Source organism: Ailuropoda melanoleuca, chromosome 7 (genome assembly GCF_002007445.2).
Source record: "Ailuropoda melanoleuca isolate Jingjing chromosome 7, ASM200744v2, whole genome shotgun sequence".
NCBI lineage: Eukaryota > Metazoa > Chordata > Mammalia > Carnivora > Ursidae > Ailuropoda > Ailuropoda melanoleuca.
Window position 1 is genome coordinate 19,070,310 of NC_048224.1, and position 17,482 is coordinate 19,087,791.

At 39.3% G+C, this 17,482-nt stretch overlaps 1 long non-coding RNA gene across 1 annotated transcript in view; it reads left to right on the forward strand.

Moving 5' to 3' along the window:
* Positions 1-17,482, forward strand: part of LOC105240566 — a 335,101-nt gene that overhangs the window by 25,532 nt on the left and 292,087 nt on the right. The gene's annotated exons all lie outside the window — the stretch shown is intronic.

Consider the following 17,482-nt stretch of genomic DNA (forward strand, 5'->3'; position numbering starts at 1 on the left):
AAATGCACTCTCATTTTTATCTTTAATTATTCCTGTGAATTGTATTTACTTTTGGACCAAAAATCTGGATCCTAGCTGCATTCTACTGAAGGCTTCTTGTGAGTCCCTTTGCTTCCAGCTATGAAAAAGTCTAGTAGGTTCGCCCCTCCCAAGGCCATCATTTTGTATATCTCCCAAGGCCATCATCATTTTACAGATCTTGACTGCTAATTGAGTCCTCATTTGAACAGACCTCAGGTCATTGGGTGTTTTAGTAAGGTTCTTTCAGTGAACTTTTTTCCATTAGTGCTCTTATCCAGCACCAGATGATCCTGACCTTTTAGTGGTGCGCTCAGCATGCGTTGTACTTCTCCCATCAATTGATCAAGGTTGGCCTCTGGTCGCTGCATATCTGAGGACACCTGAAGGAAGACTGACCTTCTAGACATAATAATAACAGGCCTTGCATGAATTCACTTTTCTAGTGTGGGGATTGGTGTCTAAGTCTGAAGAACACACAGTCCATTCTTGTCCAACACAAAGGAATGTAAATTAGGTGATTTCAGTAGTCATTTAGCTAGTTAAAAACAGGACCTATAAAAGTGAGGTGAAGATAAAACCAGTGGTCTCTCAATGCAAACTTTTTATTGGATTAACTTAAAATTGTTTCCTCTTACTAGGATTATGTGCTGAGTAATTTCCCTTCTGAATAATTATCTTTTTAAGTAATTACATTCCTGGGATGTATCCCTAGGAAGTAACAGAGAAAAAAAATGGTATGTACAGAATTGTTCACTGAGCCATTATTCAAAGTGGCAACAATTTTTAAATGACCCAGTGTCCAATAAGATGCGAATGGTTAAATAATTGAGGATACACCCAAATGAAGATTATAATGCAGTTGTGGAAAATGATAATTGATGACTTTGTAGCAACCGGGAATAAAGTCTGTGATAGAACGTGAAATTAAAATAGTGAGATATAAAGATGTGGGTTTTCCTACCAGTAAAACAGACTCAGTAGGAAAAGAAGGAACTGAGGGGAGCAATCAAAGGATGATGAGGTAAAACATAAAATCTGTCATTTCCGTGAAACTTGAAATATGGACCAATGAAAGGCAAGAGAGGCAGGAAAAGCTGCAGTATGACCTATTCATCAATTTTAATGCCCTCGCATGGTTGTAGACCCCATGAGGTAATAAAGAAAGAGACGGTTTTGAAATTGTTCCTCCATGGACACTTGTCTAGACAAGGTTGCAATTTCGTTGAGAGCTCTTTGTAAACTTGGGAGCATTTAAGTTATAAATATATTCAGATGATATTTGAAATTCCTCAACAAGGTGCTATTTATCTTTTAAAATAAGAGCCTTTCCTCAAACACACATGCTGTACATACAATTACAAAGTATTTGAATTTTAACAGTTTTTAGGACTGCTTTCTGCCCTTGAATTGAGTTTTGTTTAAAACAGTCTGAATCTGTCTCCTCTAATAGCAAAGCAGGGGATGAACATACACCAAGGATTCATTATTTTGCCCCTAACAAATTGTAAAGATAATATTTATTAAGCTCCTGGGAACATGTGTTAAGAACAAAACAAGTTGCTCAAAGATGTTTAGGTTTTTTCAAGCATACCTTGACTTTGGAAGTGGACTGTTAAGGTCGTAGCACAGAACCACGAAGCCAAAGGAGGGTTGAGGAATCATATTTTCCATTACCTGCTCTCACGCAGGATGTTAGCTAACCTATCTGAGAAAAATAAGACACCAATTTTTAATGACATCCAGGAAGGCATATTGTAATCACATTGAAGAATGACTTCGTGAGTGAACAGTAAATGTGACTGCATATCAGTGTTAACTGCATTTGAAAAACCATTGCTTAAGCCGTTGAAAAACCTCAAGAATTAAAAAAAGCCTGTGTTGGCACTGGCTGTGAGGTGACAGTTTGTTTTTCAGGATTTCCATGGTTTATGTGCCAGGAAGCAAACCAGACTCACACTGCAAATTGTGCATACTGATATGTGTGTGTGCTTATTATTTTTATTAATAAAAATTACAAAACTGTAACTTTCTGCACAGCACTTCATAATTAACCATAGTTTTGTTGTCAAATAATGTGCTAAATAGCTCCAGAACAGTTGTAGCACCTTCAAAAATCCACTAATTTCATTTATTTGTTTATTTAATAAATATTTATTGAGTCCCTGTTATGTGCAAAGTATCATCTTAGGTACTTGAAAGCTTATACACACACACACATACACAGGCACATGAATTTCTGCCCTCAAACAAACTTTGAGGGCTGAAAGGAGACACAAATAACACAAATCAAGGAAATGTATACTAGAGGACTGAAAGGAGAAGGATCCTTTGCTGCTGAAGCTATTAAAGACCTCGAACTTGGCCTTGGAGGTCACATGTTCCCCTGGTAAGTACATTCATTCTCTCAACAAATATTTATTCAATGATCATGTGTTGGTAATGAGTATACAGTGGTGAAGAAAGATTTAATCCAGTTCTCTTCAGACTTGGGAGTCTGATGGGGAGATAGGCATGAAACAAATAATCACCAAGTAAGGCCAAATTAGAATGATCTCAGGAAGGCTCAGCTGATTCTGAGAGTGAGAACTTCACTTACTGTTGCCAGTAGGGCAGGGCTGAATCAACCGTTCTCCATGAAGGTTGGCAAGGATGTAGGTCTTTGTGAAATAGATTTACTTAGAAAATGATACCTTAAGAAAACTTCGTAAACACTAGCTTTCTGCCAAAAGTTACTATTTAGGCTGTTCCATTGCAGAAAAGAGGGGAGAAAACCCTTCAAACTTCACCTTTGCTGTTACTGAACTTTGATCATTTTACTATTAGAACCTATCTTTTGCTTGACATTGTGGCAGTTTATATAAGTCTGGAAAACATTCGACAGCTGTATTGCTCCAGTGTGTGATGTCATGCGTTATTGACCTCGTGAATACAAAGACGTGAAAGTCCATCATTATCTATAGTGTCTCATTTAGCCCCATTATCTACAGCATTTCATTCTCACTATAAAATTACTTGCTACTTTCTGATTTATAGATGCACTACAATGAAATTGTATTTAAAAATAATGATCAAAGGCAGCCTTACACTTGAATCCCTAACCTCTCAGCATACCTGAGGCTCTTCCCTTTCAAGATGCTTCATTAGAGTGTATTTATTATTTCCAATTACACTGCTCTCAGCATTTATGTATTAGTTTTTGATCCAAGTAATTTTGCAGCACAGGTTTACCTCATAAAGGAATTTGAAAATATTCCTTCTGTAAACTTATATAGTTAGCTCTGTATTGCCTGTATTTATGGGTGATGGTATAGTGTGAATAAGTCAATTTCAGAGATAATATATAGAAATTTAACTCTGAGTTGGTGATTCTCAAACTTTGCATGAGCCCTGGAAACTGTTCATTAATGTTGTGCAGTATTCTGATGAAAGCGGAGCTTCTGTGGTTAAAACAAAGGCCGGAAGCTGGAAACTCCTCATGTCTAGGCTGCAAGGGCCCTACAAGGAGTTTCAAGACTTACCTCAGGCCAGCAGTCCTCTCAGCATGGGATCCATGGGTTCCTGTGGGTCATGGGTTTCTTCCTAGTGGGCTGTGAACTGATCATTTTAAAAGAAAATAATACAGATTTCTGTAGATTTTATTTTTTCCCTATATGTCATTAAAAGCGACTTCATTGTGATCTATTTGTGTGTTACTATAAATACAAAAATTTCATACATCTTCATTATTTTTGCCTTTTTAAAAAATTTTAATTTTTTTTAAAGCACCGAGTTCTTTTTCTATTGAAAAGTAGAAGCCCACACTGTAGGGGGGTCTTTGATCTTTCAGTTTACCTAAATGAGCCACAAGGAAAAAATGCTTAAGAGATCTTTTCCCATAAAAATACATTCAATTTCTACCTTGTCCAGTCTTGCCAACAGGTAGACAAATGAGCGTGTTTTTTATTCCAGTACATTTTATTTCCTCTGGCCATCTTCTGATGGAGGTGTGAAAAGCCAAAATGTGGAGCACTGGAAGGAAAAGTAGAAACAGCAAAAAGCCACACATTAATGGAACTAGCAATATGTGGAAGGGCTTCAAGGTGCTAAGAACACAGATAATGTGTAGCTCTTTATGTGCAAATTCAAAAGCAGCAGATGTTATTCCTCAGTCCCTGCCTCTCTGAGCCTCTGCAGTCCTACCCTTTCCATAGCCTAAGCCTCCTGGACCCCCATGTACAGGGTCAGCCCTACCCCCATTTTAGAAAGCCATCCTGAATGCCACCAGGAGGGACATAAGTGGCTGTCTCCCCCGCTGGCATCCGCATTACATTAGTCTTCAAATTCTTATCCCATCTTACCACTAACCTGAAATGTGAGGTTTCTCTGTGCCTAACTGACATAGGCCATCTAGAACCCTGCTACTCAAAGTGTGGTTAAGGGACCAATAGTGTCAGCATCATCTACAATCTTGTTGGGAAATGCAGAATCTTACGTCCCGCCTCAGACCCACTGGACCAAAATCTGCATTTTGACAGGATTCCCATGTGACTCATCTGATGTTTGAGAAGTGCTGGTATGGAACCCAGTTCCTGCCCTTTCTTCCCTAGTGACTGCCTGTCCCTGATGGCAGCTGCCAACCCCCCTGCTCATCTGTCTTGTCAGTACTGCCTGCTCCCAGATTGGCCATCACTGTACCGGGCTTAGTGCTTTCAGTACTTTGTCGTCTTGTCTCAGATGGCCCAAAGCTGGTGTTGCCTTCAGTTTGCCTTCAGTTATCTGCCTTGATCATTTTCAGGAACTATGTATCCATCCAACTGCAATGTCTTTCAGTACTGTCTCTCTGCATCTACCTAGTGCCTGCCCACCTAGTCTGCTGCTCCTGGATGTTAATCCGCCCATACCCTCGCCTAAGAAACATCTTTATTAAGCCAGTTATTAACCTGAAGAATTCCTTTAAAGTGATGTTTTTGAAATTCTCCAATGACTAATTATCACCTATAAAGGGCTAAACAAAGTTTCAGAATTCTTTTTTTAATGTGTTTTTCGGGAAGCTATTGAAACATATGTGTATGTAGAATTTAGCTTTAAGGATATTAAAGTAATAGGTATGATTAAGTTATACATAATTAGAGTGTAAAAAAAATTATAAAAAAATTAAAATATCTATAGGCGAAAGATACCCAAAACAAAGAGAAAAAGATAAGCATTTAGTCTGGGAGAAAATATTTGCCGCATATATAAAAGACAAATGATTAATACCCTGAATAAATATAGAGCTCATATAAATGAAGAAGAAAAAGCTTACAGCATAAAACCAAAGGATATGAATAGACAATTCACAGAAGAAAAGCCAGTGATCCATAAAATAAAAGAATGAATGTTCAACCTCACTAGAAATTGGGAAAATGCAAATTAAAACAACAATGTAACAGTATCCTTTATCCCTCAGATTGGCGTAATTAAAAGTATTAACTATAACCAGTGAGGGTAAGGAAGCAGTAAAAACTGTTCTGACACTGTTGATGTGAACGTAAACTGGTACAGAGTTTTGGTAGATTTTTAAATTGTAACTGTATTTATCAAAATAAATATATTAGAACCCTTCAGTCTTTTGCAGTTGCCTTTCTGGAAACCCTTATTAAAGAAATGTACATGTTGCACAAAGATGCATGTGTGTTAATTGAAGTGTAGTTTTTAATTCTGAAAAATTAGGAAAAAACCTAAATGCTTATCAGTAGGGAAAAAGTAAATTATGGTCTGTGCAAATTTTGGAATTCTATACAATTTTATAAAATTTTATAATTTTATAGAAAATGAATTATATGTATATATAAACAGAGAAAAGTATTCTAGAGGTTATAAATAAGTTTTTCCCTAGGCCTCATCATATATATAGACATTACATATTACATTATACATATATATATTATACATGTATGTGTATTATATATTACCTGTATCTATTTCTCTCAGACATGTAACTATGTGTCTATACATGCATGCATATAGGTAAAAACTATGAAGAGCTAGAAGAACATTTGTCAAACTAAAATGACAAATTATTCTCATAAGGAGCTGGGAGTTGGGTAGGGTAAGGATGAAGGGGAACTTTCATGGTTTATTATCTTTATGTTCTTTAAATCTTTATGGTGAGAATATATGCAGATATAATAATAGTGTAATAAGAAAAGCAATAAAGAGAGAAAAATGCCCACACCAGACATGATAATAAGGGGCATGATTAAGGTATCATCAAGATAAAAATTGCCACGGAAGAGCTGCAAGAGGATACAGACAGGTTCTTCCTTAAGGCACATTTTCCTCACCTGCGAGTTCCTCAGGGTGGGGAGATGGGAGAGAGGGTGAAATACATTTCTAGGATTTTTCTAGCTCAAAATTCCATGTCTTTACCGCCACTTCCAAAGTGTTTTCCAAAGTGGTCGTGCCATTTTGTATTTCCACCAGCACTGTATGAGAATTGCCGTTGCTTATTATCCCCGTTAGCACTTGGTTGGGTCAGGTTTTCTTTCCCCTTAAATTTAGCCTTCCTAATATGCATATGGTGATATTTCCTTGTGGTTTTATTATACATTTTCCTAATGACTGATGATGGTGAACATCTTCTTAGGTACTTGCCATCTGAAACAGATCAGTGACCTAAAATCAAAACCTAAACCTATAAAACTTCTAGAAGACAATGTTATGAACTAATCTTTTTTTAAAAATTTATTATTTATTTGAGAGAGAGGGCTCATGCGCACAAGCAGGAGGGACAGAAGGAGAGGGAGGGAGAATCTCAAGTGGACTCTGCACTGAGCATGGAGCCAGACAGACGTGGAGCTTGATCTCTGGACACTGAGATCATGACCTGAGCCCAAACCAAGAGGCAGACGCTTAACAGCTGCACCACCCAGGTGCCCCTGAGCTAATCTTTTTTTTTTTTTTTAAAGATTTTATTTATTTATATGACAGAGATAGAGACAGCCAGCGAGAGAGGGAACACAAGCCGGGGGAGTGGGAGAGGAAGAAGCAGGCTCATAGCGGAGGAGCCTGATGTGGGGGCTCGATCCCATAACGCCGGGATCACGCCCTGAGCCGAAGGCAGACGCTTAACCGCTGTGCCACCCAGGCGCCCCTGAGCTAATCTTTTTGATTACCCTGAACTAAGCAAAAGTTTCTTAGGAAAAAAACTCCTATAAAAACCCATGAAAGAAAAAGAATTGATAATTGGACTTCATAAGAATTACAAATTGCTCTTTGAAAGACACTATCAAGAAAATGAAAAGATAAATCATAGACTGAGAGAAAATATTTGCAAAATATCTCGTATTTGCATGTCTGATAAAGGCTTTGTATCCAGAATATATGAAAAGCTTTTACAACTCAATAAAAAGCAAACAACTCAATAGCAAATGATCTTATGATTTGAACAGTTACTTCAGCTGCTTCTTTCACTGATGACTAAAATAAAAGATGAACTCTCCTTCTCTGGGCATTGATTGAGTTAATAGTTGGTGATTAGTGTACTATCCAGATGTAGCTATTTTTGCTGTAATAAATGTCCTTTCATGATGATTCTTATTTGGAATTTGTAATAACAAGTGATTAGCCTTAGAACGGTTCATTTTTCGCTACAAGTAAATAATTAACTGATTCATAAACACTTATATTTTAAAGAGTAACTAACTAGACACAGTCTACACAAAGTGAGCCAGCTTTATCTTTTACTCCTTGACAAGGAATTAGCAAACATTCTGTGGAAAATGATTAGATAAAAGTCTCAGCTCTTTGCTTAGCTTTCCATTCCCCATGCTTAAGGTAGGAAATTTACAATATAAACCCATCATTTCTCTCTTTGTTTTGGAGTGGTACAGTCTAAAACAAAGTGGCAAATAAATAAATAAATATATAAAACAAAATGGCATTACCATTCACTGGCCAAACACCTACAGGGAACCAGGCAGGATGTTTGGCTGGTGGGGAACTTTTGGCTGGTGATATTTCTTAACCAACACAGAATCCACAGAATAGCATGGATTGGGTGTGGCTGCTTTTATCTCTTCAGTTTGTTCCACATCCTCTGTGTCCACCCTTACAAGAGCAGAGTTATCCCCAACACCCTCTCTCTTGCATCCTCTTTCTTACCCTTGCCAACTCCTTTTTCAACTCTTTGCTCCCTCCTCTAGGTTTTGTCCTTCTTTGAGTCCAGTTCTGATAGTGGAAAGGGTAGTGGAGGAGAGGGGAGGGAAGGGGCTATCTCTGTGGTCTGGCCTCAGGGTGAAGTTGACCTACCCTTAATATTTTCATATTCCCAACAGAGTGCAAATGGATACTCTCATGTAGTCTCATTGTTTGGATTGATAGTCCTCTTGTAGTTATGTAGGTGAAGTTGTTGGAATTTTGACTTTTTCATGCTATGGATTTGATAAGAATAATTCTCTTGCCTATTTTTATGGTTTTGATCAGAAATCAAATCTCCATTATATAAGCATTTGTAATGTCCCATTCATAAATTTGACATAGGTCATGTTCAAGAGATGTCTGTTCATTCCCATTGTTTTCAGTTGTTAAAAATTTAAGCAGGCTGTCTCTTTAAAGATTTGCGGTTATTTTTTATCTTCACCTTTCTTTTTTTGAACTTCATGTTCATATATTTTATTGCTGTTATAATCTTGACTTGTGCTAATTCTCAATGATATTGGTAGGAAGAATAATTGTGCCCTAAAGACCTCCATGTTTAAACCTTGGATCCTTTTAATGGCAAAAGGGACTTTGCTAATGTGATTAAGGTTAAGGTTCTTCATATGGGGAGATTATCTCATATTTTCAAGGTGGGTGCAGTCTAATTGTATGAGTCCTTAAGGAGAATCTTTCCCAGCTGCAGTCAGAGGGAAGGCTGAAGCCACAGAATAAGGGTTAAGAAGATGTGTTGTGAGGAATCAGCCTGCTATTCTGGACTTGAAGGTGGAAGAAAGATGCCATGAGCCAAGGAATGTGGGTAGCCTCTGAAGCTGCAAAAGGCAAGGAATGGATTCTCCCATAAAGCCTCCAGAAAGGAATGCAGTTCTTCAATTTAGCCGTGTTAGACATCTGGCCTGTGGAGGGGCAATAATAAATTTGTATTGCTTTAAATCACTGAGCTGTGGAGTCTGCCAGAGTTTCTTTCTCCCTCTTCCTCTGCCCCTCCTCCTGCTCTCTCTCTCTCAAATAAATAAATAAACCTTTAAAAAAATTTTTAAGCCAAAATCATTGTTCATGTAGCTTTTCAAAAAAACTAACATATTTATTAAATATTGGCAAAGTTTATCCAACACAATTTTAAAAGAAAACATACACATTATAAGAAATGTAAACACTTAAAATTATTTAAATAAAATTTTGAATTATTTTAGTTCAGTTTTTATGAATTTAATAAAATGTTTATTATTTTCATGATAATGAGGTTTTTGGACTTTTCATGTTCAATGTCCATCTAATTGCCAGTACATCAATGACATTACATTTAAGCCTACATAAACACAAATTATGAAATATTCAGTATTGCAAAATATTCTTTTTTTTTCTTTTTAAGATTTATTTATTCATTTGAGAGAGACAGAGCACATGCATGTAGTGGGGAGCGGGGAGGGCAGAGGGAGAGGGAGAATCCCAAGCAGATTCCCTCCTGAGTGGTACTTGATCTCACGACCTTGAGATCATGAACTGAGCCGAAATCAGGAGTCGGACACTTAACTGACTGAGCCACCCAGGTGCACCAGTATTGCAAAATGTTCTTAACAACCATGTTTAATTTTCAAAAGCTTATCTAATTCATAAATATCTTCAGACCTATGAATTGGACATGAAGAGAAGCAAGAAAACAGGTTTATGGTACTCCTGGGAAACTGTATTTCATTATTCAGGAGTCTATTACATTCATATTATCTGAGAGGAAGGATTTGACAAGTTAATTAATTTGTCTTTTCTCTTATTTGAGCACTTCTGCCACTCAAACCTCCCCACCTAAGTCACTGTTTGTCTCTGATGTCAACAGTGGTACAACCCACAAGCCTTCACAGAATTCAGGGGCATTTACCTTTTATTTTGAAGTCATAGGATTAAGATACGTGGGAAGTATTTCTTTGGGGCCCAAATGGTGTGTCATGAAAGCAGATGCTTGTGGTTGTGGATCCTGCTGTGCCAGTGCTGAACATTGGATCCCACGTGGCAGAGGCACCTGTGTGTTTTTCGGAGACTGTGTGTAAGTCTGTGGTGTGTCAGGCCCTCTCAAGCCCACAATACAGAGGGGTGGCGCCTCTTTCCTGGGCTTCAGGGCAGTATTGAAATACCTAACACATCCATGAGATCTTTCAGACCATGAAGAGTAATCTCCAGCTTATTGTGCTAACAGAATGTTTCCTTCAGGGCTGAGTTGTATTACAAATGGTCCCCATTTGATTGATGGTCTTCGTACCAGAGGTGCTAGGCTCCAGAGAGAGTGAGGGCAAATGTTTAAGAAGACCCTTTCTCTCATACCATATGTCTCCCTTTACCGATTGTCTGCAGTGTTACATTACTTGGGCTTGGCCCTGTTGCCTCCAAATCCTTAGAATAGAATTTTCTTTTTCCCCTGACTTGCATCATATATTTATTCTTTTTTCCCCTGTCATATCTTTCTTCTGTCCACATGCTCTCCTGCAGCTGCACATTGTTCATTTGCAGTGGTCTCCTGTGTCTCTGCTGCCCTAGCTTTGCCCAGGACTTCTCCCTGTGCCAGCTGGCTCTCACCTCCCTGGGTATGCTTCCTTATTCTGTTGTACTCATTTTTGTTGAGAGGGAAGGGAGTCCCAAGAAGACCCTGGAGATCTAAGTTTTCATTCTAGAGTTCTTTCCCAGTGGTGCAATGAAAGTGGTTGTTAAGGGTTTCTAGAGCAGGAGAGAAAGGAAAGGATTGTCCATATGCTAGAGTCCACCTGATAGTTTTAGTGTGAATAACCAAGCAAGGTATGATCACAAACACTGCTCCTTGAAGACCAGTGAGCCTATTACCAATCACTCATTATAAAGTCATACTTTATTATCCAGCGCTTATTTCAGCAGGACTTGGTGACATTATAAGAATAAAATATGAGGGGGGCGCCTGGGTGGCACAGCGGTTAAGCGTCTGCCTTCAGCTCAGGGCGTGATCCCAGCGTTGTGGGATCGAGCCCCACATCAGGCTCCTCTGCTATGAGCCTGCTTCTTCCTCTCCCACTCCCCCTGCTTGTGTTCCCTCTCTCGCTGGCTGTCTCTATCTCTGTCAAATAAATAAATAAAATCTTAAAAAAAAAAGAATAGAATATGAGGATTGTTCAAATATTGTAGAATAGATAGCAGTGTGGCTGCAGCTCAGCCATTAGCAAGCATCACTAATTTACCCTCCTGGTGCTACCTGTCTGCACTAAATTTGCATACTCTGGCCACCCATCCCCTTTGCACAGTAAAAGGGACGTTTTATGCTGTGCAGAATGTTTCTAGGAAGATCAGTGTAAGTAAGCATAACCTCGGGGTTATCTGTCTCAGAAGGGCACTGCAGAAGCAAAGGCTTGCCTGCCTTGGCACTTGGGAGCTGGGCAGCAAGCTGACCTTTAACTTGTTACTGCCCACTCTACGTAGGATTTAGGAACGGCAGGCATGATACTATCTTCAAATATTTGAGCACCTTCAGTGTGCTCCTAATAACTACTAACGTCCCCAAACAGTAACTGGCAATCTCACAAAATAAACGATAACAGATTTTGTGTGTGTGTGTAAGCTCCATGCCCAGTGTGGGGCCCAACTCGGGATTGAACTCACGACCCTGAGAGTGAAGAGTGGGATGCCAGACGCTTAACCAACTGAGCCACCCAGGTGCCCCAATGGGAACAGACTTCTTAAAAGAAAAAGGAACCAGTGAATGAAAACTTCCTCTTTTTTTTTTTAAACAAAGAAGTTTTATTTAACAAAAAAAATTAGAGTTCTGCAATTTCTCAATTTTTTTTATTCCTTTTCCTGTCTTTCAGCCTTATGAATATAACCATAGCCTAAAATTCTACGATTGTTTTTAAAAATGGCGTTAAAACATGTTAACCCGGGTAAGTGACTGTGATCGGCAAATGCAGGCTTTGCCAAGCCTGGGCTCCCTGGCTCTTCAACAGATGAGGGCATTTGATCTACATCTGTGGACTCAGCCCTGAGCCCTGTCCCCAGTTTTCTAAGGGCGATCCTTTTGAAGACATAGTTCTCTTTTTTTAAGTCTAGAGCAGTGGTCCTCAGCCCTAGCTGCATATGCACAACAGGTGAGGAGCTTCTGCGGAATATCAGTGCCTAAGCTCACCCCCACACCAATTAAACCAGACTCTGGGGGTGGGGCCGGGGATCTTTTTAAAAAGACCCCAGGTTCTTCTCATGTTCCACCAGGGTTAAATACCACTCTTCTATTCTAGAGTAGTGACTCTCAGCTAAGGGTGATTTTTGCCTCCCAGGGGACATTTGGCAATGTCAAGAGACCTTTTTGGTTGTCACACCTGGGATGGTGCTATTGGCATCTATTGAGTAGAGGCCCAGACTGACTGTCAACATCCTGTAATACATGGGACAATCTCCACAGCAAAGAGTTATCTGGCCCACAATGTCAGAAGTTCCAAGGTTTCGAAACTCTGATCTAGGCTGACACCAAGGCTCTGTGTCAAGTTACCCTCGAGCTAATGCCGTTGAGATTCTAGTAGTGTATTCCAGATGTGATATCAAGATTCTTGCCCAATTTCGAAGTGTCAGTTCCTACAATTCCCTGTCCCAAACCTTAACGTTTATTAGAGGAATGAAAGATTTTCAAAAGGCTGACTGCCTTCTTGCTTGCCTGGACGCTAAAGAATTATTGCTCCCAAATGCCCATTCCTGTGCTCTGCCTATCTTTTGGGACACAAATGTTACCATCTATCAGACTTCCTATTGCCAACTGTTTTCCTCTTTGCAGAGTTTTTAATATTGGAGTTTTAATTCTAGTGTTTTATTTTTTTTGTTTCTGTGGTTACATGAGTAATCAATGGCAACCCCCCCACCCCAAAAACCCTCAGTGGCTTTATTTATAAGTAGGGGGTCATCTAAGATTCAGGGAAGAATTGGCCAGCATTTAGAAGAAAATTCTTCTGTAACACGATTGTCAATAATGAAAATGCATGCTAGCAGGAAATTTATAAGTAAGACAAGCATGTCATTGCCCCAGGAGACCTTTCCTGAGCAGACTGCTTTTAGAATCAGAATAAGTCTGATTGAGAGAAGATTCAGTAAAGGGAAGAGTGAATGAATAGCAGCTCCTCGCAGTTATAGGGATAGACGGGCAAAGGTGAACACAAAAGACATATAAACTTTAGTGTAACACCTTTTCCTGGGAGAGTCCAGCCCTCTGGCATTCTGAGGACAGAAGGGAGAGACATCAAAGCAGTGGGACTTTGAATTTTCTGAACTCCTTACCCAGGCCTCAGAAAAGTCAAAATTTACCCTTTCTCAGTTCTGGGTCCCTGATGTGGAGCTGGGTTCCCAGATTTAGCAAATACAAATGAAGGGCCTCAATTAGATTTGAATATCAGATAAAAAATATGTATTTTTTAGTATAAGTATGTCCCAAATATTGTATGGGGTGTATTTATACTGAACAAAACATTGTTGCCTATCTGAAATTCAAATTTAATTGGGCATCCTGTCTTTTATCTGGCAACTCTAACCTGGAGGTTCCTTCCAAGCAGAGACGATGAGGAGTAGACCAGATAGAATAACACAGAGCTGCAAGCACAGGACTTATTACCTACTACTGACTAACAAAGTTGGTAGAAGAAGCTGTGGGTGAGGGGTACCCAGAGGCTCTCTCATATGCTTATACACAAAGTAATCCTTTTATGATCTTAATATCCTTTCTCCTAATGACCTCATTCTTCACAACTCAAACTCCTCCCAAATTTCTATTCAGACAGCCCTCATTTTCTGACATGCAAAATTAACCAGACCTAGAATAGCCTCTTTTAATTACTGTTTACTTCATTTGCATGCATTTCCCCCCCTTCATTATAATGTCATTTCCATAAGATAGGGAACCACTACCAGTGTAACCATGAATGGAATACGTGCAGAAGAATTATGACAAAGATTTCAGGGGTGCCTGGGTGACTCAGTCAGTTAAGCGTCCAACTCTTGATTTTGGCTCAGGTCGTGATCTCATGGTCGTGGGATTGAGCTCCGAGTGGGGCTCCACGCTCAGCAGGGAGTCTGCTTGAGCTTCTCTCTCCCTCTCCCTATGCCCCTTACCCTGTTAACTCTCTCTCAAATAAAAAAAAAATCTTTAAAAAATGAGTTTTGACAAAGATTTTTAACTCTACTTATTAAGACTGCTTGTGTGTTCTTGGCTACTCTGGTAGTCAAAAGAATGCAGATAATTCTGTAGTCCTATTTTCCCTCTTTGTTTTTTCTTTCTCTTCCCATTGTGTTTGACTTGTCCTCAAGTTTTGCATACCTTTAATTTGTTAACTTCATGTTGCCTTTTCTCTTCCTGTTTCATGGATCTTCTTTTTATCCAGGACTTTCTGTTCAACAAATAATAGTTGATGGACACATAAAACAGGGGAGACAGACATGCAGCAAAATTCCTCAGTGTCAAGCAGGTGGCATTCTCTAGGATAGACAAAGGTAAAGTTTGATGGGCTCTTCTAATTTAGGGGTGTTTGGTTTTGCCTAATTTGTGTGACCCTAGTGATCCTACAGAGGTAGTAGTGAAGCAGGAACTTCAGCCACAAGTGCTATGAGGCTTGTGGGCAAAAGCACGGAATTAGTGAGTAAGCCCAGCTGCCTGCCTGGCATCTGAATGTTGATAATGCTATGTTCATTCATTCATCAGGGATATTCTAGTCCTGGGGATTCAGAAATTAATAGACCTTGCCCTCATCAAGGAGACAGATAATAAACAAGTAAACAAGAAAATAAATAATGTGATCTCGGGTAGTGGTAAGTACCATGAAGAAAAATTAAGTGGGATGAGGGATAAGTGTAGCATTAGGATGCTAAGGAGGGTGCATTTTTAATACGATGGTCAGAGAAGAGTTTGCTAAGGAGGTAGCATTTGATAAAAATCAGACTGATGGGAAGGAGTTAAGCCATGTCACTATTTGGGGGAACCTAGACAGAAGGAACAGAAAATGCAACAGCGTGAGTTCAGGAAGCAGCAAGAGGCTGTAACTGAAGGGAAGTGATCCTGGAGAGTGGTAGGAGGTGAGTCAGAGAGGTAAGTAGGGGCCAGATCACAATGGAGCTGGTAGTCCACAGAAAGGAGTGCCACATTGGATATTTTAAGCAGGGATAAGATAGGGTCTGAATGAAAATTTAATACATCACTCTGGCTGCTGTGTAGAGAGTTGATCAGGGGAGGGAGAGTTGTAAAGCAAGAGTGAATAGGGAGACCAGTTAGGAGTATTGAAATAGAACAGGCAGAAGAAGATGTTGCCTTAGGTGATAATAGTGGAGGTGGAGATAAATGCTTGGACCATATGGCAAATGATGTGAACAGTGTCAGGAAATAAGAGGAATCAAAGATGATGGGCTTCTGACCCAAGCAACTGGGAAAATAGGGATGCCACTTGTTGAGTTGGAGAAGACTAAGTAGGAACAGTTTTTGTAATCATCTTTGAAATATTTTTTGGAACAATCATAAATTTACAAAATACTTGGGGATATAATACAAGTAACTTTTCCCCCCCCGAACTATCTGTAAGTTGCTCCACCACCTTTGAATATGTTAGTACTCCATACTTTAGTATTCAGAGTATTTACTTACTATTCAACATATTTATACTCACAATATTTATTTAGTATTTAATTAATATTCCTACCAACAAGCGCAGTCTCCTGTATAACTGTAAAACTCAAACTGAGGGTGATAACATTGATTTTCTTCTACCATCTAATTCTCAGACCATGTTCACGTGTTCCAGTTGTTTCAACAATGTCTAAAAATATCCAGTTCAGAGTCATGCATTGCATTTGGTTGTCCTATTTCTCGTTTAGTCTGAAAGAGTTTTTCAGTCTTTCATCAGCTTTAATGACTGTTTTAGTTTTCTGTGTTGCATAAAATATCACCACAGATTCAGCAGCTTGAAGCAACATGCATTTATTATCTCAGTTTCTGGAAGTCAGGAGTCTAGATATGGCTAAGTTGGATTCTCTGCTTCAGAGTCACTAGGCTGTAATTCACATGTCGCCCAGGGCTATGGTCACACTGAAGATTTGACTGGGGAAAAGATCTGCTTCTTAACTCCCTCACATTGTTGGCAGAATTCATTTGCTTGCTGCCATAGTCCCAAGGCTTCAGTTTCTTGCTGGAGATCACCCTTATTTCTTGCAGTTCCTTGCCATGTGGGTTTCTCCAGTATGACCGCTTACGCCATGGCTGCTTGCTGCTTCAAGGACAGTAAGGCTATGTCTCTAGCACCTCTGTTAGCAAGATGGTCTTACACAACGGTCTCTAATGCAATCCTGGAAGTGACATTGCATCACCTTTGTGATATCTATGGGTTCTGCCCAAACTCAAGGGCATAAACATCAAGGGACAGGGATTATTGTCCTCCACCTTAAAGTCTCCCTGCCAGGATGAGTTTGATAGTTTTGAAGATAACTTTGTAGAAATTCCTCAATTTGGGTTTGTCTGATATTTCCTCATGATGATAAGCAAGTTAGGAATCTTTTCACAGACTGGGGCGTCTGGGTGGCTCATTAAGTTGGATGTCTGCCTTCAGCTCAGGTCATGATCCCAGGGTCCTGGCATCGGGCCCCATGTCTGGCTCCCCGCTCAGCGGGGGAATCTGCTTCTCTCTCTTCCTCTGCCTCTGCCCCTGCTCGTGTACTCTCTGTCTCTCACTCACTCTCTCGAATAAATAAAATCTTTTTAAAAATTTCAAAAAAAAAGAATCTTTTCGCAGACTATTACAGACATGACTTCTAATTATTCTCATTGTGTATCGTATCTCGTAGCTCATCATTTCAGTTTGCCCCATTTTTTATTTTTATTTTGATTATTTCAATTAAATGATATCTACTAGGGCTTCTCTACGATAAAGTTGATTTTTCCTCTTATAATTAGTGTTTTGTGGAGAGATACTTTGAGACTATATAAATATCCCATTCCTCATCATACTTTCAACCAACCACTCATTTAGTCAGTGTGGACTTACAATTTCCTATTTAATTCAATGGGTTATAATCCATTACTGTAATTATTTATTTTTATTCTCAAGTAATTCCAGATTTGTCCTTTGGAAGTCCCTTCAAAATGGCTTCTGTGTTCTTTTGACATACCTCTGTCATTCTTTGAGCTCTTCCTTTCAGGAGCAGTAAACTAGGCTCATGTACTTTCCTTTCCCCAATGCTGAAATCACCCATTACTCCATGGAGCCCTAGACAAGCCTTTCTCTGACAATGGGAAACCTTGCTCCCATTAGTCTTA